The sequence below is a fragment of the Cydia fagiglandana genome, chromosome 18 (genome assembly GCF_963556715.1).
Source record: "Cydia fagiglandana chromosome 18, ilCydFagi1.1, whole genome shotgun sequence".
In the NCBI taxonomy this organism is placed as follows: Eukaryota; Metazoa; Arthropoda; class Insecta; order Lepidoptera; family Tortricidae; genus Cydia; species Cydia fagiglandana.
The window spans coordinates 7,622,501-7,650,349 of NC_085949.1; the positions used below are offsets into that span (position 1 = coordinate 7,622,501).

Below are 27,849 nucleotides of genomic sequence, written 5' to 3' on the forward strand. Positions count from 1 at the left end.
AAGCCACAAAACATGTAAGTTACTTATTTCAATAATTTTTATTAGATACAATGGCTGTTTTAAGATTATTCCATCACATCTTTCTTGGATTTGTTACATGCGAAAATATAACTCTTTTATGCTTTTGCAAAAAGACGGTGTACTGAATCGATCCTTCTGCGGCATGGCATCCTAAGGGATACATGAGCCTGGCGAGATTACATCTGGATTCTACGCACATAAATTACGCCGTATTGCGCCAAGCTTCATAATGCATGGCAGAATTCAATTCTCTGCTTTTTAAAGTATGAAAAATGAGGCAGATATTTTTTGTTGAGTTAAGGATATCCGCGGCTTTTTTAATCAAACACTTTTATGTTGGTACCTATTTAATTTTTTTCTTCTTTTAAACAAATAGGTACTTTTATATTGGTGCATTTTTAATTTTTGTCTTTTTGTAGTATTCTATTATATGGGTAGGTACCAATATTAAACCTTTTGTTTATCACTTGTAAAATATTACACGATAAAATCATTTATCCGTACACAGAAAAAAATACTTTTTTGTGCCAAGAACCAATTATCTCTCAACTGATATATCTTGATCCAAGATATATTTACCTTAAACCAAGATATTCTGACTAACGGTTCATGAATGTTAAATTAGAATTAGAATGTTAAAGGATAGTAAATTCATTTCAAAACATCATAATAAAAGGTTTATTTTACTTCCAAACCGCTATTAATATGAATTTATCTGTACTGTAAATTACGAATAATAGATGTTATACAGCCGACCAGCAAATAAAATTTCGCGTAGCGCCACAAAATCCTCCATTACTTCACACTATTCTTGACATTTACATTCTCTTAATACATGGTTGGCTGGCCTGTTGAACACAATAAAGGTCTACATGACAATATAACGTTATATTCTGAACCATTTACATTTCCGTTGTATCAGATTAACTTAGCATTCGTGAGAGAAGCAAAATATTATCTGGATTTTGTACTTAGTGTTCCGCATGGAATTATAGAAAATCCTTTTTTATACTTCTATTATGTTAATTTTATTTTACCCACTCGGCAAAATAGATATAAGCTACATACTTGCAAACTGTGTAACTAGAGGTATTTACATTAACTGTTTACTTTATATGAAGTTTTCAAATGCTACAATGATATTTCTTGTGACACCTGTATTTCTTAATATAATGCGGGAAGCTTTACATAATGCTAAGATGCTATCCATCTATCTATCTATCTAAATGTAAATAATCACCGGTTTTATAAATTGTTTTTTTTAAACTTTATACTTTTAGACATTCTTAAACATTTGACAGCTTAGCATCAGAGATACAATGTGTTCGAAAAGAGAAGAGTCGTAGAATGTATTGGATCCCATACATTTCACGACTCTTTTCTTTCCGCACAGACTCTAGAATTACTGCTCGACGCTACAAAAAATCCCTTATTGTAAGCAACGATCGGAATATCATCACTTTCATATACGTATACATATTAATAGTGAGTTGCCCTATATTTCGTAGTATTAAGGTTAAGCCGAGCTTGACACGGCTTAGTTTTTAAGTGTTTTATGAGGAGATGCCCCAATTTCCATGTCACCGTACGTACTTACGTTAACTAAAATAATTCTTCTTGTGAACAAAACAGTATTCTTCAAAAATAATGGGGACACCAGATAGCTTATTACAGAAACGCGAGCAGGCTCGCCTGGTATTTAATTTACATATCATTTTAATATAAGTGAAACTAGGACATGTTTATCGTTGCATTTAATGAAATTATTTGCATTTTCATACGTTCAGTTAACAAAATACAATAGAGGTAAATATAATGTTCATGGGAATTGGTACACGATGCTTATTAAGATAAAGAAGTGTATATTAAAACTAAAGCTGACTCTTATGTCAATAACACATGCATCAACTCATATATTAGTCTTTGAGTAGGACTTCTCAGAGTCTGTCAGGTACTTAGTTCTATTAGTTACACATTAATATACTAACACGTAATACTTACGCTCAAAAGAAATATTTGCAATAATTTATTTGCTTGTTTAAGTTAGCATGCATTGCATTACAGAAATTTCTTTCTTCGTAAGACATATAGTGCTTAAAATTTTCATTTTCATTTAAAAGTTTTTAAGCATACATATTAACATCATAATTCATAAATGTTGGTACTTAGAACTGTTAGGTAAATACTTACTACATCTCACGTAGGTAACTTATTCCGAATCTCAAGACAAGGAGTGAATACCATCATTACGATATATCTTCTCTTGAATACCTCAACTACTAATAGCTTAATGCTGTCTAGCACTGGTTTAATCATGAACAACATTTCCTATTCCCAGTCATAACTTGTACGTCTCCATTACTAGTCATCTTCCTGTAGTTCCGTAGCTTTAAATGTCCTCGTAGATAATTTATGACATATCCAGCCACATTATTATTGCAAATTATGTGTACTCTCAAATGCCTAAATACGGAAATGTACATCAGTAACATAAAGTGACATTATGCATAACTACATATTTAATATGTGCGAGTTACAAGCGGTGGCGGTGTGAAACAAGTTACTTTACTAGTGTTTTCTAGCTACCTAAATACTTTAATCCAAAAACTCCTACCACTCCTACCGAACTTGCTTGAATTCAATTCAATTCAAGAGCTGAGCTCTTGTCTGTGCAGCTTGATGAAGCTGTCTCCACCTTTGTCGGTCTGAAGCCAGTTTTAGTGTCCTGATATGACACGGCGCCTACATGCTTCTTTACTTGGCTCATATAACTTCTATACAACAAATAATCAAGATAAATAAATACTCAGTGCGTTTAAAGTCCGCGAATATAGGTACACGTCCAAAGGGCAAAATTGGAACACTGTACATAACAGTACAATACAAAATACTCTTTATTGCACACCTCACATACTCGTAGTTTACAATAAATGTACAGTAACATAAACAAAGACAATAGAGGTAACAACAGGCGGTCTTATCGCTTAAGAGCGATCTCTTCCAGACGACCTTTGGGTATCGGAGACAATAGAATCATACACTCACACTCACTGTACATTAGTTTCAATCATTACTTTATTAGCTTCATCCTACACTGCCTCTTATCATCCAATTATTATCTTATTCCGTCATTTCCTATCGCTTGTCATCGCCAAAATTATTATTAATGTCGGCTACGCGAGTACTACTATTACAACAATTTGCATTCTAAACATGCCGACTATATGCAGATGAGACTCCTAAACTGTCATCTAGTATCATAATGTTCGTATAATTTGGTCTGTGCGTTTGGTTAATTTAATTACTTCAAAGGAGATGTCAGTTAGTCTTGGCGTTTGATGTTATTGTCAGTTTGTTTCGATTAATTAAAATAGGTGTTTTGTTCATCTACTTACCTATTGTAACATTTGGGATTATAATTCTGTAACTCATCTTGAAATCTTGTTAACATGTGCCTAATTTAGTTTTACTTATGATGTTCAAATGTATGTGACAATTAAACAAATCGCCTTTAATTGCTCTGACGAGATCCAGATTAAGTAGAAGATAAACCTATTGATTTATTAAATAATAAATAAACCTTTTGATGGAAAAGTAATAATTAAAAAAGAAAAGCAATGCAATGTAACAGATCCGCCGACTTTGATAATATAGGCTAAGAATAACAACCAACCTATAAACCCTGCTTTCAAATAAAAAAAACAAGACAGACACGCAGATAGATATATAGTAGATAGCTGTCAGCGGTTTTTCCTTTGGGGGTTTAAAATTATTGGTTGTACTGAACATATAATTAAAAACATTAAATACGACTTAAAACGTCGCTGGAATAATTATGAAAAGGGTTTTTCTGTATTAAAACGAGACAACTTCTAATGCTAAAGCTAAATGACAAGTATGGTTACATTTAATGGCATTCTAGTACTCCTAAATTACCTATTAAATTATTCAGGGAGGCCGCTTTGATGATAGTTATTATGATTAAGAGACGATGGGACTGACAAGTCTCTCTAATAATTCTGTGAAATTATTAACAATTAGTCTGAAAACCGCATTTAGATAGGTTCGAGAATCGAAATAAAACGTGTATTTGCAAATATTAATTTGAAATTATACTCTTCAAGACTGTATAAATATTAAGATTAGATTTATAAGGAGAAATGAAATGTAAGTGTATACCTAGCTGAGACTCATAATGACAAAGATAGATAATACAATTCAGAGTCTATGAATTTTGAAACTTTACTTTCCTGACTTTTGCGCTACTCGGTAACTTCATTATAATGCACAAACTGCACACTTAATCAACTCAAAACAACAGCTTGCCCAACTTCCAACCTCAACAATAAACAATTAGTATGCTTTAGAGGCGACCTAACCGGGTCGATCTACCGAAACTTCACTTGCATATGACGGAGCTGATATAGCAATGGCTAATACACTTCTATCAGAATTTGCATTTCAAACGGTCCCCACAGGACGATATACAGAGTTAATGTGAGCGGGAGAATTTAGGCACATTAGAGCGCTTAGTTTCAAGTTAGATCAAGTTAGGAACGGATTCTTGAGTGTTCTAGTCACCATAATAAGTATCAACAATGGCTCTAATATGAAATCAAAAATATATCTATTATTGAATTATAAATTAATAGATGCCTTCTAGTACACACAACAGGACCTGAAAGAGTTAGGAGTAGACAACACCGTAGCCCAAAACCGGGAACAGTGGAAAAGGTAGACAAGGAGAGCCGACCCCAGATAAAGGCTTAGGACAAAAAGAGAAGAAGAGATGCCTAATTACAGACCTAGCATAAACGCACACGTATTATAATATATGTTTGAATGACGAAACAAGGTTCGTCCCTCAAATTTGCCCATATAACATAGCTACAAAGTTCAGAGCCCAACCGTCGCCGACCCACCTAAATCACAGCGACTTGCGCACCCACTTGTCATCTATTACTTAAACCACATACACCAGTAACTGCACAGCGATAATTCATCAAGACGTGATAAGGAACTGTGACATGGGTGCGTATTATATTACCCTACAAAGCAATATAATGTTACCTATATTTACGTTGCATTGTAAGATTGTAGCATCTGTTCCGTTCAGCAACGCTGAGGGCTTACCGCGAACCACGTTCGACGTGTTGCCTCCCTGTCACACTTACGTACGAATTTACAAGTGCGACAGAGAGGCAACACGTCGAACGTGGTTCGCGGTAGGCCCTCTGATGCTAACAAGTTGGCTAGTGAAATCTACATCTTCATACGCCTGAGCATTAATTTTTCCTGCGTTTTGTATGGTTGCGCTAAATGGCACGTGAGATGCATTTGAAACTAGAATTAAGCTAACAATGATCCTAGACTTTAATAGGGAATATTTATATCCTTAGATCAGGATAGCCTTGCATGCTCGCATTTGATTTACAGTTAGGTTTGGCCTGTTTCTATTTAAAACAATGATAATGGTTGTTTTAATATGTAACTGCTCACAAAAATTTTCACGACCCCGAAACGTAGTCGCAACGCATATTTTCACACCGGAACATTGTATTTTAATCATTAAAAACTTATAAAGGAGTCTGTTAACAATTACGCGCCGGAAACCTGGCTGGTTGGCGAGGCGATAATAATCTATGCTTTTTAATTATACCCAATAGACCCCGCCCGGTGTTGTAATTTATACAAAAACGTCCAATCATATTAGAGCCCGTTGACATGGAGTGTCATTCGAATGGACACGAAGAATATTAATCACCCCACATTATGATTTAAAATTCGAATACAACCGTCGGCCGTTCGGATTATTTTTCTTACATTTTAATGCGTTCGAATTTGTACGCTGCTGGTTTTTGACAAATGCAAATTATTTTATCAAATTCATTATAATTGTAGTCAATGATTTCGTTTATGTAGAGACAAGCTAAAAAACGCTTAATGTGTTTATCGACACTTTAAATCTTAAGCGGCTTTATTGTTATAACATTTTTTTTTATCTCAAGACTGTTTACGGCTGATTAATCAAAAAAAAAGTAGTAATTCAGCACTACGACTTGGCGGTATTAAAAAATATGAGCTCACCTCACTGAATATGACGTTATTACTGATATAAAAGGCGGTAAAGTTACCCACCATTGTAATTTATCTCTCAGCGCAACGCTCTCAGTAGTCCATTAATACCTACTTCTATCAAGGTAAACGTACCTCAAAGTTTAAGTGTATAATTTTCAACTGCTCAGGCGGATGCCTTCTCACAAATTACGATTCAAAATAACACATTTCTCCCGCCGCCACGACTCTGCCTATAATACGGGGAGACTCAAAATTAACCATAATTGCTTAATTCAGAACGCATGCGTCGTTTGCTCAGATCACGGCGCCGCAAAGGGTTTGGATAAACGAGATAGATGTAACAACGTTAACGGGTAAGAGTGAGACGGGGAAACAGAAGATTGGCCTAAAGCTGCGCTTGATACCTTCGAGGTAATAGGAAGAACGTGTGAAGAGAATGAAATTGGAATCATTAGGTTCGATGTTTTTGCTTCGACGCGTAATGATTGAGTAAAAACGCTTTGTCACTATAACGAGGTTTGTTATTTTTGCATAAAGGTAATTCGAAAAAAAAGCAATAAATAATTGACACCTTTAACATTAAATTTCAAATTAGTCCTAATAAATATATGTAAAACTTTTTACAAAAAAAAGAAAACCGACTTCAAAAAGGATGAAATAAAATATTATCCTTTTTAAGTCTATGCGTTACCAACTGATATGTTTGAAGTCGGTGCCAAGCCAACTTATGAAGCATACCTACCATGATTTTGGTACGATTCAATAAGTATGTACGTTGGATTGCCTTACACGACGACAATGAACGTACTTTTTGTAGGTACAGTCAACGTTAAAAGTATGTTTACACTTTTCGTCTTATTACAAAGGAGTAAGGTGCAAAAGTGTAAACATATCTTTGACATCGACTGTACCTGAACACACGATCAAACCTTCTTGGCACAGTCCGTACCATGTTTGTCGGCACGCAAGCGTGGGATTGGGACTGAGTTATTTCCCGTCCCTTATTCAGAGGACTACATTTCAAAATATAAAACAATTCAAAGAATTTACCTTGTTGCCAAATTTCACCTAAATCGGTTCAGTTGTTTAGCCATGAAAAGGCGACAAAGAGGCAGACAGAATTACTTACACATTTATAATAGTTATTAGTACAGTTCTAATGGGATTTATAGTCATAAAGCTGATTATTTTTGACGGGTATTGTTACTACTTGGCTTGGCACCGACTTCAAACATATCAGTTGGTAACGCATAGACTTAAAAAGGATAATATTTTATTTCATCCTTTTTGAAGTCGGTTTTCTTTTTTTTGTAAAAAGTTTTTATTTTTCCATTTTTAGTTTTAATGCATTGTTAAGAGCGCGACGCATGAATGAAAAACAACATCATGATTAACATTAAATGCGTGTACCTACTTTAATAAATATGTAATCAGGAATTTTCTCGAGTCCGTCTGGGAAATTATAATTCCTGTCACTACACTAAATCCATCCTCCGCCCCGCCACTGACCCAATCCCTCAACCCCCCGATAACTCTACCTCACAGCGCATCAACCCCTGATCCATCAACCCCTCGACCCTGAACCAGCAGCCCTTCAACCGCCATTCCCCGACCCCTTTAACTCCTAACCCTAACCCCCGATCAGTAGCCTTACCAGCTTACCAAGAGTTTGACATTGATTTATTCGCTAGCGTGTGTGTAACTTACTTTCTTTGCATCTCGCTCGTACTGGCATATTAATGCGAGCGAGATGCATAAAAAGTAAGTTACGAAGACGTTAGCGTCGCTAACTTAGCGAATATGTCAATGTCAAACTCGTGGTAGGGCTACACTTGCACTACATCAAATTGGCGGTTTTCGGAAGCAAATGCTCGAGTTACTTTAGAAAACACCGAAATCACTTTACACGTGCCTTTAAAAACTGAGGAGTTCCCTCAATTCCTCATGGATTCCATCATCAGACCAGAACCAAAAATAATACGGAAACACCTTGGAGGTAACTCCTTCCAAACAAAAAAAGAATTACTGAAATCGGATCACAGGTGCCGGAGTAATCGCTGAACATAACTACATTTCAAAAAATCATCATCATTAACATCAAAACAATCATCATCATCAGGTCTACTTCATCAAAGTGGTGGTTTTCGGGAGAAAATGCTCGAGTTGCTTAAGAAAACACCCAAATCACCATGCATGTGCCTTTAAAAATTGAGGAGTTCCCTCAATTCCTCATGGATTCCATCATCAGAACAGAACCAAATTAAAATGGGACCAACTCGGAGGTAGCTCCTTTCAAACAAAAAAAGAATTACTCAAATCGGACCACGGATGTCGGAGTAATCGGTGAACGTACATAGAAAAAAAAAAAATAGCCACAACCGAATACAGAACCTCCTCCTTCTATGAAATGGAAGTCGGTTAACAATACTAGGTAAGCATATTATCAAATGTCTAATTTTGTATAGCGCTATAATTATAGAACAATACTTATACAATTTTTTTTTTGTTACAGATGTCGCGCCTATACGGAGCATATCCTCGATAAAAAGGTACGTTACTTAAAATAAAGCCTCCTACACTACTGTTTTCACGCAACATTAAACCGCCTTAAAATAAAAAGACGTAGTTCATTTTATGGCAATAATGTCTGTAATAAATGCAGGGATTCCGAAATGATTGGCTGACATGCTAACGATTCTTGTAAACAAGAGGAGTGATGTACATCCCAAGTTTGCCAGTGTCTCGGCATTTCGGTAGCGCCGACGGAAATTGCGGGCCTCAGGCAACTGCTATTATATTCTTTTACATTAATATTATAACCTATTTTGAGGGTGGATTTAAAAAATGACAACGGGCTTGAATTTTTATGGTTAAGGAAACTTGTTTTGATATATTTTTATTTTATTTTATGAGTTGGGATTTGAAAATAATTTGAAATAGCTACGAACACCATTACTACACAGACAAGACATCCACCAGACTGAGCATAGTAGCTCTACCCTCTCTGCCCCATTTTCGAGAAGAAAGTGTCTTTGTGTGACGTCCGTGTCGTTGAAGGGACCAATCACGGCACGGGACCTCGCTCACCTCGTCCCACGCACCACGCACCCCCGTATTTTTGGCAGCATCGGTTTCATTAAATAATTGCTCTAAACTCGGTCTAGAGGATTCCTAGTCTATGCATTACTATATGGCGGTATTTGAAAAAGACATTGTACCTAAATAAAAATGCTTGTCTAATAGATGCCTTTCCTTGAACTAATTAATAAACAGATGTCAGTGACAGCAAAATATTGTACGCGTCAACTGACGTTAATCCACCTTGACAATATAATCCGTTCCAAAGAAATTCTCACTCAATTTCACGTCAACACTGGCACACTTTAAATCCACAAAAACTAAACGTTGAATGAAATTTTATTTTGTAAAAGAAATGCCTATATTAACTGCAAAGCCGACATGTTAAAACAGATGTTCCACCTTCGCGCCTGACGGATGGGTCAGCCGAGGTCGGCCGCCATTTTAAGATCTTGAGATCCCGCCAATCGCGTCTCGGCTGTCAGCGGAATAAGCGAAACAATTGCCGGGAGGTCCTAGCATGCTGAGTTTACCATAAGGGTGAAAGCACCTATCTCGAAAACCTCGAACCGTCGCATCCGCCGTGAATAAAGAATTCAGTTGTCGGTTTTACAAACCGAGCATGCTAGAGGCTGTCATGACTTTGTAAACAATTAAGGTTAAAACACTCTGAAACTTGAGAGAAGTTTTGTCTCATCCTTGAAATTTAAGACCGCCACCAAAATGTGTGCGTGTTTTGACAGGTATTCTGGTTTCTGATTAGTTAAAAACTTTTGAATTTATGTGGGTGTATATTTTCTGCAAATAATAACTAAGCGACTAATTATTTTGGCACCTACCATGGCACAGTTACTACTTATTAAACTAAAATAATGACCTCAATAACTTTTTGGGATCCTTCAGATTAATTCCCTAATCAACATGAATGCCCAATCTAGAATCAAACCCAAAATTAAACTATAAACGTACACCAATAAAGCTATTGGTCCGCAATCAATAATTATCCTAGCGGATCAGACAGCTTCCAATAGCAGCGTAAAACGGAACGCACCTGTTCCCTGATCCTTCTCATTTTTAATGAAGACGTTTCGTTCCTCGCAGGTGTCTTTCATACCCTGATCCCAAATCGCCTTATTAACTTCGTATTATGTTGTTCAATTCATTATGCCCTTTGTTTTCTTCTATCGTTTTTTCAACCCGCGAAACTTTATTGTCTCTGTTACAATTTATTGCGGTCCAAAGGTGCATTATAAATCGTATGTCAGTCCGTCCAATTTAACATATGTACGTTATTAAGTTGTAAAGTCCGTACAATGTTTTTAAGGCCATCAAGGGAATAATAAGTGAATCGACGAGTTCGCATTCAAGCATTGTTGTTTTTGAACATGAAAAGTGTTTTAATTTACTTCGAACAATGGGGCCAAAATTCGTAATTTTACGCATATTTGCTCGCCGAATAATTAAGTTGGAAACAATAACTGTACTGTAAAATAAATTGCCAAAAAGTTGAAATTCCACGTAGTAATGAAAACTACAAAATGAAATTACAATAGAGTTTTATAGAATGTGAAGATATGGATGAATGTGAATAGTTTGAATTTGAAGCCTTGTTTTGAAGCGCTCCGTAGTTTACCATTCAGAATGTAGGAAAGTTGCATTTGGTATCATGCTTTATTTTTTGTCTGACTACATTTCGAACGGAGATGGTTCCGACAACTCGAGAAACATCGTTTACGTTTCGAATTTCGGATACCCATTGACGTTTTCTACATTCCTTTTTTAATCTGGAACAGCTTTTGTACTCTTAGTCTCTCAAACAAAAACCAACGCTATGCTAATATGGCTATGATTCCAATTGGAATTTACATTTGTTTCATACTATCGTTAGTATATTGAATGATGTAGGCTCGTTTAAGATAATACGCGAGATTCGGTTTACGTAGCAGTCGATCCGTACACGGCAATGTCACTCTTAATAAAGACCAATTAGAGTTTTTCATCGCTCGAAACTGTCACCGCTTTGATCAGTTTCTCGATACTTGAAATAAAAGTTATTGAATGATCTTTGATTAGATGATTATCGGAACTGAGTTCGTGGTTCTTGTACGTACATTTTATATGGTAATTGAAATGTAATATAAGCATTCGCTCTGAGACGCTCGTTATCAGTGGTTTATGATGATCGGTATCAGTTTTGTATGGATGGCGTGAGTTGGTACACGAGCTTTATGTACTTAGAACCAAACATTCGTGAATAATTACGAGCAACTTCGTATCGATTACATGAATTTCTAATGAGTGTATCTAATACTTAAGCTTGTGTTACATCTTTGGAACAACAAATACTTTAAATTGTTGTTTTATCTATTTAGCTTCTATGCATAATATTTTTTTGTATGTTTACAAACACATTTTATCTGTTATTTGCCTTGTGAGTGAACTCTTCGAATATTCTAAGAGATTCAAACGTTGCGTGTTATTTAAAACCATGTTATAGGTGTGGTCAGTAACATCTGTTCATTATTATCCAAACACATGTTATATCACCTCTAAAAAAAACCGGACATTTTTATAAACTCAAAATCTGTAGCAACTGTTGCTGTCCCGGCTATAAGCAAGGCAAAGAAAGAGAAAAAACAACAATAGACGCGGCAGATGCACCAAAGGACAGGACAATTAATTTTATACTAACGTCTCTATCTTGAGGAAGCCATTTCTCGAAGATTTGACGTGGTATAAATTTTTGTATGAACTTTTTTTAAAGCCATATGCTTGTAGGGTGCTTGGGGAATCGGAAGAAAAGAATTTCTACCGGTTGACCTCAGGGTTAAATCGGACGGGAAAATAATGTAATTTGGTACATTACTTACTACATATATATATTATATTCAAGTTTAAGTCTACTACCTAAATTTAAGTCGGCTACTATAACTTCGCGTTATTTTCACTTTTCATAATATATAGGTAGGTACAGTAACAGGTCGAATTAGACGCTTTCTCATACACTTTTATTGTAAAGATTAATGATTATTAGAGTTTTTTTTTTAAAGATTAATGAAATAAAAATTCAGACATCTGAAAATATTGTACGTTGATATAAAACCGGTCGGTGTTTGTGACAGATGGTCAAATACCCCACATCCATTCAACTATTTATTTTTTGCACAACAATACAAATAGGTCAAAAAAATGGGCAAACTACTAAATGCTGAGGCCGCAATAATACAATTTATGGACTTGACATATTCCTGCCCCTACGACCAACAATGGCTATAAAAGTCAGAGATGTCTTTTACAAATCTATTTCTTTACAGAACTAAATTATTGTCTGCATCTGATAAAGCAAACTTTATTTTATAGAGACTTTTCTACTTGAGTAGATCGATTTTTAGAAATATTTAATAATCTTTTACTCCCATGATTTTAATGTACCCCTTAGTTTACAAATCGTTTAATAAAATCCATAGTTCACATTGATTGACAACAATTACTGTCAACAATAGATTCCTGGCCCCTATTTCTTCCCCGGTCAATACTCTCCATCCCATTACTACAAAGGATCACGCGTTTGCAATTATTACTTTACCGCACTGGGCCTTGTTACTCCCACGTGGATTTGGCTCGTTGAACATATCTGTAGGAACATTAAGACTAGCTTTCACGTAATATATTACTGCATTATTAACTATTGCATCGGATTTGCGGTTATTACTTTGCTCTTTACTGGTATAGATCATAATTATATTATCCCTTAGGTTTTTAGAATCGCAACGTTCATTAGGTATTACATTTAATATTTTTTATATGTCAATGTTCGTAGCACGTTTTCAAAGAATGTTTGTACGAATCTTCGATAAAAATTATTTTATTTTTAAATACATCGTTTTAGAAATTTTTATTTGTGAAGATTTTTTTAGAGAGGGACTTGAAACTTTCTATAAAGGCACAAAATTAGCAAAGAAGAAAAGTGACCTGGACTAAAAATAATAATTCCCTAAAGGTGTCGAAAATCTGTAAGTATCGAGTACGAATATTTTTTTTTGATTAAAGACTTGATAGTTCGTGGAAAGGTATTATTTGAGACAAATTAACTGCCAGTTTTTGCTGTACGATGTCCAGGTAGAATTAAAAAAAAACAATATTAAACAATATCAACGAAGTCATGGGCAACAGCTAGATTTAGATTACAATAGGTAGTATCGCAGACGACAACAGTGTAAATCAATTTTAGTGTCACATTTGTAGATTAATATTAAACTATTAATAAGCTATTGTAGAAAATATACGGTTTATTGTTATCACTAAGAACGAAGAAGAACAATAGGTAGTAAAGAAACCGAGCTAGACAAAAATGCGAAAGTTGTAAAAAGCCTAGTATTATGTTCGACGTTTAGTAATCTTTTACGATCGACATTCTTACGGAACAAGTTTATACTGACACTGAAACATGAGGGATAATAAAATTTATTTCACGCAATAAATTCCACAGTGTCTTTAGGGGACATTTTGGTGTTTATTTCTGTTGGATACAATACATGTTATGTGACCCAACCAACCAAGAGAAACCGTATGCAGGCAAGTTTCCTAATATTGTATTGTATTTGAGAACCGTTTTCAATACTTATGTACCAGTAAATAAGTACACATAGAGTGAAAACACATTAATTGTAGCATTATTGTTAATTCTACAGTGCAAAAAAAATGTAATGGGCCCTAGATGGAAAACGCCTTAAAATCTTAAGTTAGCTCATTTTACTTAAAGGAAACATACTTTTTTTAATAAACAAACTGCATTTACTGTTTTTTTTTATTAATTCGTTTGGATCGCCTGGGAATCGAACCGACTAAAAATATAAATTTCGATTTAAGATTGAAAATCAACACTTACACCAAAAACTACCTAGTTATTCTCTTGGTGCTCTATTACCTGTTGTCATTTAAAAGTTATTTACTTAAATAAAAATAAAATATTTACAAGATCTAAAGATTTATCAATAAGTGCTCTTAATCCTTATTATTAAGTATGGTGACACTTAAAATGTCATCGTTGTCGTACTTATATTTAAAAAAATCCTTTTATTGAAAGTTATTTTAGGTGCCATGGCGCCAAATGGCGTTAAAAGTTAGAAAAATTTTATGGCCCTCGAAAAGGGAACAGTAAAACTTTTTTCATTCAAAATCCTATAATGGTCTATTTGTTTACTTTTACACTTGTCACGATGACTTGATTTTGTGTTGCTTCCAAAGTGAGACATTTTAATTCTTAGTTTTAAAAGAAAGATTGGAGCTTTGAAATCGGAATACCTACTTACTAGGTACATAATACGAGTAAAAACACTGTTTACTATTTTCAAACGGTAATTAATAATAATAAAAACGGTAATAACGGTAATTTTACTGCACAACACCACCTCTGGTACCACAATTTTTTTTTTCAATAAGAATCTGTATTGCCATTGCAGGATTAACCACATTTACAACTATTAATATTAAAGATATTTGAGTTAAGTACCTAAATATTCCATCTATTGTCCAGATCACCGTATTTTTATGATTTAATTGGGAAGTAGATATTTACATATATATTCTAGTAAATTGTATGCTTTGTAATGTATTTAGGACTTAAAGTAAGCACTCATGTTTATTATCATTCTAATTATGTTTATTCACCATCTCTCTAATAAACCGTCATGAAGTTCATATTACGCCTATCCCATTCGAATACATCATTAACACCTTCCCTAAACATTTCAAAATCATGTATTCATCTGGCTGTAGCTAATTTTGTTGATCATCAATCATTTTCTGATAGGTAACCAATTTCTATCGCCATATGCCGAGATTTTGAGGTCTTTACCTGAGGATGAGAAAAAAAAGGTGACAATAACGCCGACATGGCAGTTAAACTAGAAGACGTCTCAATTTATGGAGTCAGACAATCCAGGGATTGTTGAAATGAATCAATTTGTTCTCGGAAGGCTCGAAGTGACAAAAGTTCCTAACAAAATTATGTCTTTATCAAACGCTTTTGATGCTACCGTCCCAAGAAATAATTAGTTCGATCGAGTCGTGGGACCGTGACACTGTTTTGAAACAATTTGGAACTATAGATTTAATTTCGTTGATTCGATCTACATATGGCTCATTGGCAACCGAAACCCTGTCTGCAGGTCGCATTCCTGCCTGTCGAAAGAGACTATAACTCACCCGTATCTGATAAACTAGCTCGAAGCAACCTTAAAACGCAACAAGCTTGACAACTTATTCTAATTCCAAAATTCAAGTGTGAACAGTTAAAAATAAATTATGCAGTAAGACAAAAATTTTCATTCGATCGAAGTCCCTTTTGTGACTTCTAAGAAATTATAGATGGTTATCGATTTTTTCGCTTTGAGTTTCGGCACCGCTAACGAATGTCGGTTTCTGGTACCTGTTTATTTTTTTGGTGTCGTCCGTATCCTTTGGAACGTCAGTGGTGCGCACCCACACAGTGGAGTGATGAGTGAGCGAGATAGGCTTTATTGATGACCACCGAATTGCTGTCAACAAAAGTGTGGTGCTAAAATAAATTTATTTTTATTCTCTTTGCGACTTACGAAATTTAGGTGATGCCTTATATGGCCCAAATGTTTACAAGCCAGGCGAATTGCCAGATGAAATGGGCAGATACTACCGCGCAAGGCCTGTATCGATTCATCTTCATTGCTCATAAAATTCGATGACAGATATCAAATCGGTAAAATACTTTGTCAGAAACAATTCAAAGTTGCTGACAGTCTGTTATCAGTTGACAGTTTTAGTTGAGAAATTATATGTATATGGAGCGTGACAGGCGAAACGACGCAGATAATTTTATCTTCAAAGGTGAGTGCACATATCGAAAACAGCGATAAAAAGCTATCACATAATCCGACTACCGACCGATGTTAAGCTTAACCCCGACACATATGTCGCACGAGTTAACGCTCTTTTGTAAACCGTATCAAAATTATGATAATGTATAATGGCCGTCGAAATTTCTACTTTATTATTAGCGTCCTTCCTACAACAGCTGTCTTGTTATATTTTTTGTAGGCGAGTGGGCAGTGACCGGCCGTTATAGATTGGTGCGGTCTTATAAAGCCGACAGGTAATGAGCTTCGAAATTGGTAATGACTATATAAAGTTGCGCATGAGCTAGTGTAATTTCATATTATAACATTATAACGATATTCTGTTTCTAGTTTGTCATACGGAACGCTTTATGTAAATTGTATGTCATTGTACGGGTTTCCGTTGTCCCAATTTTTCCATGCAACAGTTTGTTTGTAGTGTCAGTGTAGAAAAACAAGTTTTGCTGAGCTCCGGTTATTATTAATGTACATTTGCAACGCGGCTCCACGCGTCGACAGATGTCACAACAGCCGCGTTAATGCCGATATTTGTTTGTTTTCTTTCCATATTTCGAATTTCGAACGGCGATTCCCCCAAACTCGTTTCGGAGTGTGTACCACATCGAATTTCATTTGTTTAATTGAGCATCCAAATATTTGTTCCGATTCTGTCGCACGTTAATCGTTAGTTCTGTCAATACGTGCACTAATAAAGGATAGTGCATTTGTGTTTGAGCTGTTAGGTGTCAAACGATGTTGTGACTTACGCACGTTGCTTTAGGAGATAGTTCGCGCTTGACGAATTTTAAACCGTTGTAGGTGAAATTGATCAGTGCAATTGGCAGCGTAGTAATCAATTATTGAGTTAGAGCCGGGTAATGGTGCTAATTTACTTCTCGCTTTGCCCTGTCGCGTAGCTTTATTTCACGCCCGAAACGTAACTACGTACTTACTTGATCATCAAAGGGCTGAGTCTATAATATAGTTGCAAGACATCTGTAAAACATCGAGAGTGAATGGCTATTTGGCGTAGGCTCATAAAATTCTGTTACCATTTAAAAAGTTTCCAAAAACGCGTGATTCTCTACCGTCTATAAATCGTCAGTAAATGGACGAGTAGTTTCACAATAAATATCTGATCTAACACCGTCTTCCTGCCCACGCCCATAATTCAGAGAGAATTATTGGTATAAATTAAATAAACATTTCAAGTGAGACATTTACAACGAATGTCCAAGTGACTGCGAAATTATTTATAGAAGTGAACTAAGCTAGGGTGAGATAATTAGGTACGGGTTACCTGATATTTATATCAAAATATAAACCTTAGTATTATACAGGGTGGAAAGACAAGTCGGGCCCTGGAGGGAAACTACCTTAAATCCTTAAGCTGGCTCATTTTACTTAAAGGAGACATTCCTTTATTTTTAAACAAAGAAACAAAACTGCATTCAAAGAGTATTTCTTTTTTTCTTCAATTTTGCTTGTCTAATAAATCTTGAGTAGTAAATATTAGATTTTATGGATATTTTGTACGACAGACGAATGTAAGACCTAATGTTTCTTGGAGAAATGTTATCATTAACATTAACTGTATCGACTAGTACAATAAAATTGCGAGATTTTATTTTTTTGTATTTTTAGTCGGTTCGAGTCCCGGGCGAGGCAAGCGAGTTTTAGAAAATCTTTGAATGCAGTTTTGTTTCTTTTTAAAAATAAAGGAATGTCTCCTTTAAGTAAAATGAGCCAACTTAAGGATTTAAGGTAGTTTCCCTCCAGGGCCCGACTTATCTTTCCACACTGTATGTTATAGTTGTGAAGATCATTGCTGATTTAAAATCATCTATGACATCTAACACCGTTATACTTAGTAGGTACATGTAGTGATTGTGAATTGGAACGACCGGGTCTGTTTTGAGTGGGCATTTAATCTTTGTCCATTTCTTATGATGCCTCTACATCTAAACAGACAAGATTACGATAAAAAGTGAGATTTTATGATACCGTATTCTCTTAAAACACTGTTCATCTTGGGTGGTCAAGCAATAGTCCATGTGATTTCTTGGTCTAATAAACACTTGATGTGTATTTAGTGCCAGCCGGTTTCCCTTTTTAATGTTTATTTTCATATCGTACAAGAGAAAATCTTATTTGAGTACCCAATTTGGACAGTTGTTCGACTATGTATCGTTTCGTTAGGAAAAGGTATCCCTATTAGTGGTAAATGTTTCTACAAATATTGTAACGAAAATTGTTACGAGCATAACAAAAACACTTACCGTGTTAAAGAGAGCGTCATGTTTAATGTGGAATATCTTTTCGTATTTCATCCAAGCACTTTGTGCTTTTATCGTCTTACTTCAATCCAGAAATTGCTAAGCCATTTGCACAGTATTTCGTCGAATTACTTCGCGTCTTTTAGCGTTTTCACCGACATGATATTTCATCCCGCAGACATCTGTCAAGTCGAACAGGATCAACTTTGCCGCTAGCTTATTAATTTCTCTTTGCTCCCGTTTATTGCCCGTTATTGGATTATTCCCGTCGCAACTTTTCCCTTCCTGAGTGATCTAAAATAAGAGTCGTTGCTCCGTTTTATTTAAATCTTGTTAGTTCGTTTAACATCAGAGCTGAACTTTTTTGACGTGACATATATTGGACAGATGTAGATACAAACAAGCCTATTAACCCGGAAGCTATTTTGGACCTGGAAACAGAATATAACCAGTTCAACAAGCTTCGGACAAATAACAGTCAAAGCCTTAAGTTCTATGCTCTTTGCATGGACATTGTTGTTAACAGTATTTTGAAGCCAATAAATTTCTCTGACCCAACCATTGTATGTATGTATGTATGTATGTATGTCACTTTATTGCACATAAACAGGTTTACATAAAATGGACAAAAACAAAACAAAGATAAAAATGTTATGTACAAAGGCGAACTTATCCCTAAAAGGGATCTCTTCCAGCTAACCTTGTCAGCATTGTCTGTGGCAATTGTCATTTGCTGTCGATAAAATATGTTTCCGTTACCCGGCCAATTGTTCATTAGATACCTAATACACGAGGTGTGTTGATATATTCGATAAAGATACACAATAGACAGGAGCTATTTGTTTTTTGTCCATCCATTTGTCTTCTAATAAATCATTTGTCCGAAGAGTGGCGGTATCTAACTTTTGTTCTATTCAATATTCATTGACTTGGCTAAGCGTACTGGGACTGACATTCATTCTTAATTTCGTTGTCAGTACTAGTTTAGTTATATATTTTTGTTGTCTTCAATATTTCAATGCCTCTTTTATTTACCTAATACTTCACATTATGTTTTTTTAATAAAAGCTTTAAGAATAAATTTTCGTCGAATATCAGACAATGCGAGAACACAATTTTCTTACAAGAAACTTCTCGGTCAAAAGAAAAGTAAGATAGAAACAATTAAGTCCTCAACGAAAAAGTTCGTTCCAACTCTGTAACTAAATACGACGAAAATCACTTAAGACCCTTAAGACTGAGCATTGCAATCCTCCCCAAGTTTTTATACGTACAAAAAGTGTCGAGAGAAACGGTGGTTGAGTGTCATACATTTTGATGCCACCGTTTTTGTCCCCCCTTGTTATTCTCGAGACAAAAACTGCTGTTGTTCGCCTGTCGGCGGTTTTTGCCAACTTGACAAGTTACTCCACGGCACAACTTTAATTTGTCGTAAATAATTACCTCTTTATTTGTCTCGATGTTTATTTCCCTACCAATTATTGAAATTTATATGGACGACATAATTTAAGCGGAAACCTGGAGAAGTACATACCTACGGAAATACTAATGAGGATTTTGAATTAAACAACTGGCATGATTTAAGTCAAGCGTAATTGGACGAGTTCTAGATAAAGTCAGCCGTCCTTTTCGTAGCAAATTACGTCATAAATCGGGCCGCTAAAATTGTTGCAACCAACTTAGCCGGCCAAGACAAAAAAGAGCTCGCCATTTCAGTAATTGGCTTTTATCCAAATTAGCCGGAGAAGGTTCTCTGAAATAATAACTTTTCACAATCTTAACAAAACATGTCAGAGGGTGAAACAACGAAATGAACTGTCAACTGAGACGTCCAAATCCAATTATTCTTGGGCTTACAAACGCGGAGATTCAAATTAACCTGGTCTCTCTTCCCTTTTTACAAGCTATCGTCGGATTCAGAGAAGTTTAATCGGAATTTCAGTTGTGATACTTGATTAAGCCTCGTTTTAATTTACACCTCTGAAAGTAGGCGCCATTTGCACGGGCATTTAACGACATTCCCAAAATAATTAAAGTGCTACCGACATCACTGAAGTATTTCTGAAATTCCACATCATCACTAGCTATTTAAAAAGTGGCATACCTACTCTAGTACGGATTTCGTCTGATATTGCTTGTATTATTCCTAATTGCGCATAATATTCTTTTATCTGATAAGTGTAAGATTTTGTTAGATTTAACTAAATCTAACAGTTTTGAATGATTCACGGTTAGTCATTCTCGACTTATGTATATCGACCGGGTTATGAACCATGATTACCTACCTTTTGTATTGGTTTCGAGCTCCCGATATTTCGACGCAGTTACATGCACCTTGTTCACGGTTCATATCCCGGTCGATATAAGTCTAGTAAGCTAAATCTGTTTTAAAAAGCAACGATTTGCTTTGATAAAGAGAAATAAATTTGGACGAGGTTTTAGGCCACCATTTGTAACAGTTCAATGTATTATTTTATTAGGTGTTCACAACGATAATGGTTTCTTTACTTAATTAAGTGCTGTTTTACGATTGTGTAAATAAATACTTACTTTAGTAACTTTAGTTAGGGTCATGTTACTCATGTTGGTTTAAAGGGTTAACTGAATATTCGTTTTAATATAGAATATGCTCCCAGCTCATAGCGAAAAGTACTTTAAAAATTTTGCTTACAATTAAGTGATTTTAAAGAGTACTATCATATTAGAATATGTGCACATAGGATAAGGTTCTTCAAAGTATTAAGTCAGGATTATGTGCCAATTTTTTTTTAATAATGTAGAATATCAATCTTGATAACTTTATAGGCATAGGTATTCATAAAGCCAATTTTACTTGGTTTCCCCAGTCTACAAAATTGGGCGGTATAATTTTAAGCATTTGCAGTCAGCAAATTTACTCAAAAATCCCGGAAATAAGATATACGTCATGTCACTTTACTTTAAATGTCAAAAACAGTATTGTTTCTCTTTGTCGCGTTGCATGAAGTCCTATAGTACTTCCATTGAATGCTATTAAAAAGCCGGTCTCAAAATTTACGATAAGGTATCTTTGCGCATCGCGCGTCGCCTCAGGTACCTGTACCTACCCAAATTCTCAGTGACGGTAGACCTACTGATCAATCAATCCTAAACCCGCTAACTGACGTAAACCCGGTGACAGATGGAACTGTAATTGCTGGCCGTTTTTTTAAGGCAGATATTTTTTAGGACAAAGATCGGAGTCCAAATGAAGCCGTGTACGATTGATGGGACTTGAAGACAAATGAAAAACGAATGTTACCGGGCTGCGCTTGATTACTGCAGAGTAGGGAGTTGTAGAGGAAATGGTGTCAGAAATTATGGATCAGCCATTGTCATTTATACATTACGGAAGTAGACTACCTAATAGGTATATAAACATCATGTGGTTTTTGTCTATTTTCTAATTCATATAGAAGACTTAATGTCAATGCAAAAAATAAATAAAAGACTAGCAGAAAAAGTAAGAATGAGGAGTCAGTTTCTGCTACATCTTCCAGCACCCGTCGATCTCTGGAGTTTCATTGGCCATTTTGTATTTACGAAATTAACCCAAATAAATCCTAGTATGGTTTCTGTAATATAAAATAAATAAATTGTTGTTAAATCTAGCCAGTCAAATTAAACCGATAATAATGCAGGTGTAGTGTATTGGACATTTTACATCACAGCTTGTACTTTTTTGACAGTCTGTAAAATCCTTATTAAAAATACTCTGATATACCGTACTCTGGCAGGTGCAACCGCTGTTATTCAGACCCCTCGGCTTTCCCCGATCCGAGTCGAGAAAAACTCGCAAGATTTACGACCCGCTACTTCGTCCCGGAGAAAAACTTACCCTCGGTGCCGCGATTTTCGAATTCGGGATTAAAATCTTTTAACCTTTAAAGGAGTTTTGAAATGGCCCGTTTTGGCGCTATTGGGCAGTTTTTTGGTGTTTATGTCTGATACAATCGAGATGAGTGCATTAAGATATTTTGTAAAATATTTTAGGGTTTAGTTTGTTTTAAATAAATATTTCGATAAAATCTTACGCGGACCAACCTAGCCCCAAAATAAGCAAAGCTTGTACAGTAGGTACTTGGGCTTATATAGATAAATATATACTTATTACCGACTAGGCTAGGCGTCCAAATCCATATAAAATCGTACATTTTTAATAAGATTTAAATGCATTTTACACTTTTTGAAATGTAAAACAATTAAATAGGTACATAGAAAAGCTACCAGTACTAGTAGGTAGTTGGGCGATTTCGGCATAATCGGCATTTTACACAAACTAGAGTAACTATAGGTATAGACAACTTAAATATAGTCGTACATAGTACACTCGACGTCAAAGATGTGTTCACATTTTCGCCATAATAACGAAGGAGAAAGGTGCAAAGTGTATTAAAAGATACTGACAAGAATTGAAATATTCTACACAATTTTCTACAATATATATTTATATATGTATATACCTTTACCTCAGTTTAAAACTTAGGCATTCGTAGGTAGGTAATATTTTTAATCTAAATTTCCCCCCAGAATACATCGCAATATTTGCAACTCTCGACAACGTTGCGCATTTAAAAATCACCGCCGCTCCACTGGGGTAAGTATAAATTTGATTTTGAATTTCTAGAAAAAGGCCCCCAACCGACGGTGCCAAAATTTACGACCGATCCAAGTGGGGTTTTGTTTTTACCGAGCTGCGACCACAATTTAAACTGGGAAATGTGTACGCGTGCTTGGGGTAAAAACTTTACCGCTTTTTAACGTTTACCTCAATCTACAAGCGTAAGCGGTAACGCGGTAACAATGTTTGTTTTCAACTATTAGTTGTCGGGTAGTACTTACAACACAAGTCTAAAGGGACCCACTGATTAACAGTCCGCCGGACGGTATCGGCCTGTAAGTTAGAACAAAATTTTGACAGTTCCGAACAACTGACAGGCCGATACAGTCCAGCGCACTGTTAATCAGTTGGCCACTTTGTTGAGCTTTTTGTAGTACTAGGTCGATTAATGTAATCCTTTATTCTCTAGCCACCCACACACAACAAACATATCAGGACAAATGCTATTTTGATTGTTCAAAATAAAGATTTACATTGGAATAGGAGACCTTTTAAAAGGCCTTCAAGGCGGTTACAGGACAAAAATATTATTTATTTAATATTACTTATTTATTAAAATAAATTCAGATCTTTAAAATATCTATTCTTCTTTAATTCCATGTCAATCAAAATCATAATTATGGACTAGTGTAAAAAGTTTTTAGATCATACTCTGAGCAATGTGGCAAAAATCACACATGTTAACTCAATCCATAAACTCAAATTAGATTTTATCGTTCTTCTTTAATAACGAGAATTTTTGGCCGAACTACTTGCACAAAACTTATTTACTTATACATAATACTTGCATGACTGCATATATATCTAAAGGTTTTATGATGAATGAAATTGAATATCGTAAAAATCTTCATGACAAATAAATAGGTAAGTATATGAAAGAATCTCTTATCGCTTTTAACTTGTAGCTGTCAGAGTTCCTTTAAAATTTTGCTCAAAGTTTTTGTGTTTTCGTGAATTATTGCGTTTATAATAAGGGAACAAAAGTGTTTGGAACGTCCAATCAGAATATTAAATGAGCTTGCATTTTTTACAAGTCTTAAAAATGCATGGACAATTCATTACATTGAACCTTAATTGTGTAATAATTTAAAAGCTTTTACCCCTTTTTAGAAATGGTGCACAACAATAAGAAATTAAATGGAAAATAAAAAAAATACTAACTTAATATTATATGTAGTCAGAATTAATTTTTGTTATATTACAAGTTATTTTGTATGCTTATAATTATATTTTTTTCAATCCCGATAAAGGCGTCGCTTTCGCTATATACCAACCATTATTAGTTTATTAAAGCAGTCAGTTTCATTTTACATACTGATAAGTTCTTCACCATATATTAATAAGCAAACATTAAGCCATCAGAAACGTTTTGGAAACACACAATCCCATACAAAATGACAACGCAAACACGTAAGTAAATACGTGACGTACATCGTCACGCTATCGAATTTAATTTAGAGCATTTAATAACTGGAGACGCCTTGTCTGTCATTTTCAGTACAAAACAATCTGCCGATTTTCGGAGGGGAGGGGCACGTCAAATTTATGGCTATTTGTACGTAACGTACGAATAGCCATGTCAGGTAAACGTCAGTCCATACACAAGTTTGCACAATTGTGTAAGGTTTTCGGCAGAGGGGCAAGCTCATAAAGGCGACTCCGAGGAAGTTTATACATAATAATATTACAAACTTCGTCGTAAAAATAATATTATAATGAAATTTACACTAGGATTCCAATTAATTTACAACCTCACGCTTAATAAACAAACGTCAGAATTCATGTACACATCAATATTTCGTGGCTACGACCAGACTGCCTACCGCGAACCACGTTCGACGTGTTGCCTCTCTGTCGCACTTGTAAATTCCTACGTTAGCGTGACAGGGAGGAAACACGTCAAACGTGGTTCGCGGTAGGCCCTCAGCGCTCGTATTAACACAACAACTTCGACTGCCATTCTCGCAAAATTTGAAACTAACTGAAATTGCATGCATAAGGTACGAACGTGCAAACTAGTTTGCCGGTATTTAAATCAGAATCCAGACGATATCAATAATAATTTACATCGACTGATTGAGTTGCTGGAACAAATGTACTCTTAGGTACGTACACTATTAATCATTGTGCATAGTTGCTATTTATTTTCAATCATACAACTAGTAAGTGGCATCATATCTACCACAGTGTAAGGGATGTACGGGATACTTGGCCAGGAGGGAGAGGGAGAGTTGAATAATCTTGACGCTGATACGACTTTTCAGTGGTTATCAATACGACAATCATTTTACTCGTATGATCCGTGACGTCGTTTTCTTGGAACAAAAAACTTTGCTTCTAATGCTAAGAAATGTACTTACTTTAAGAAGAGTAACAATAAAAATATGAAGTTAGATCATCCAGATTTTATTTTTATTTTTAATCACAAACAGTGAATCTGAATAACTTATGTCTCACTTACGGATATAATGGTTGATCTTGTCTACGTGACAGCCTGTTAATGACAGTGTCCGTCACTTCCTATTGCGCGGCTTTAAAAAATGACGGTTATTTTATCACGTGGATAAAGCCATCTATAAGCCAACTGCGTTTTGAAATAATTTTATATAAACATCTTGAAGCCATGAAACACCTATTAAGACATAAAAACCGCCTTTTAACCAAATACTGGTGACAAAAACAGTAAGTTCAAAGCCCGATATTACGACACCAGACCACATCGCCTGTAATGAACTGAGGTTTTCACGCACGTACGGGTTTCCGACGGCGCGGCGTGAGCGCGAGATTTGAGTGATAAAAAAGTGAGAAAAGACAGTGGTTCCACGTTTGTTTGTTTAAAGAGGAAATGGAGCTTAGGAACGAGTGAACTATGAAGGCAATATTTGGGTATTGTAAATAAAGCGTGAACTTCCGTGCTGAGTTGAACTGTTTGATAAACCACGGAATGAAAGTTACCAATAACGCGCTTAGGCCCACTTGCACCATCCCACTAACCCGGGATTAAGCGGTTAAGCCGTTAAACAAGTGTTAAATTGTACCTGTAACCATGGTAACTCCTGGTTTAACCGGTTAAGCCTGGGTTAGTGAAATGGTGCAAGTGGGCATTAGTTTCCTTAGGGCAACTTGCACCATTCACTTAATACGGGGTTAACCGGTTAAACCTGGAGTTACCATGATTACCAGTACAATTTAACACTGGGTTAACGGTTTAACCGGTTAACCGGTTAGTGGGTTGGTGCAAGTGGCGCTTAATGGTCAATTGATCTATGACACTTTGTATTAATCAATCTGCCAGTTTTGCCGATACTGTGTGCGCAAAATAGGTAAATACTTTCCTTCTTCTATTTTCAAGTTTGAATTGTATAGAAATTTGGTAGGTACTGGATTGGAGCAGGTGAGATACAAAGATAAATAAGAGGAAATTACTTACATAAGAAAGCAACGTTGATTTAAATACAGCTTGCTTAATAGATCTTCCTAAACTTGAAATTTATACCAGAAGGGTGAAATTCTCAATGATGAAATGCAGATATATATCCCTAAGTTTTACCGAACTTGCACATTAATTTGCTAGAACTTTCAAAAGGGGGAAATCAGCAAACAGCTCAATAAGTTTCGGTCCTAAAACGAGGGAGCATTAATTACTATCGTAGTTATGACGACGTAAATTTCGGAAGACTTATTTGATGTAAAGTCGCTATGGGCCCGATTCGGATTATGAAATAGACATCTTTTACACATCACCAAGATACGATAACGATATGTTTAAGATCTAACCTGTCAAATTTGACATTTGCGCGATTCTGGAGAAACTCTTGAACGATTTCAACAGGATATGACTTAGAGATCTAATTCGTATCTAATAGATATCTTACTCTATCTAACTTAAAAGTGACATTGGTTGCCTTAATTGCGCTGCAAAAAGAACTAGTTGATATCTAAACTATAACGTGTCTAGAATGGATCTAGTACGTGTCGTCTCTTGTGAATATCTTGAAGTTCGAATACGGCAGTATTAGTGAATTACACAAAGTGCCTAGTTCTTGTTTACTACCTCCCCTTTGTCAAGATATGGCTTAACAGGAAAGTTAGGGAAATCGTTAGGAAAATGATCCTTGCCTATTGAGTGAAAAACTTCGATTCAGGACATTTTAGTACAGATTTAAAAGTTATTTTTACCCGCAATTTTGCATAGAATACCCAATAATTTGAAGGTAAAGGGCCGGAGGATAAATGGATTTACAAGGGTACTAACCCTTTCGATAAGTACCCCAAATTGTAGGGTCATTTTATTTATTATCGTTCTGGTTTGAAGGATATATGGGTGAATATTCGGATATTCCACGATCGGAGTTTCTTTCCAAATAGTTAATTGATAAAAAATTTGGGTAATTGGTATTTCTTAAAAACTATTTTATGATTGTTATTTTCATATATTTGATAAGTTCCTTTCTTTTATGAAGTAACTAATCATTCTGTTTTTTTCTAGTAGCTGATATAATTTTATTATCAGGATTTCATAAAATGTCCTTGCATGGTAAAAAACATACTGTAAGTGACATAAATTAAAAAGATTATCAATTTATCACTTATCTCCATATTCACTTATTATGTAAACAAATTAGGCCCACTTGCACCATCCTAATAACCCGGGGTTAAGCGGTTAAACCGTTAACCCAGTGTCAAATTGGGTATGGTAACTCCAGGTTTAACTGGTTAACCCCAGGTTAGTGGAATAGTGCAAGTGAGCCTTATTGTATTAGGTTTACAAATAAAAGTAAACTTACATTTTGTAATTGTCATATTAAGCACCGACTTTACATCTTTGCACATAAATTCAAGAATATTAATAGTACTAAGCGAAGTCAACTTTTGCACAGACATT

At 35.4% G+C, this 27,849-nt stretch overlaps 1 protein-coding gene across 3 annotated transcripts in view; it reads left to right on the forward strand.

Moving 5' to 3' along the window:
* The window catches only part of LOC134673309 (uncharacterized), a 317,469-nt gene that overhangs the window by 241,201 nt on the left and 48,419 nt on the right, over positions 1 to 27,849 (forward strand). For 2 of the 3 annotated variants that reach the window (XM_063531274.1, XM_063531275.1), the window contains one exon: positions 8,612 to 8,648. The exons of the other annotated variant lie outside the window; for it this stretch is intronic. The gene's annotated coding sequence lies outside the window, so the exon portion shown is untranslated. The remainder of the gene's footprint in view (positions 1 to 8,611; positions 8,649 to 27,849) is intronic. 3 annotated transcript variants of the gene reach the window in all.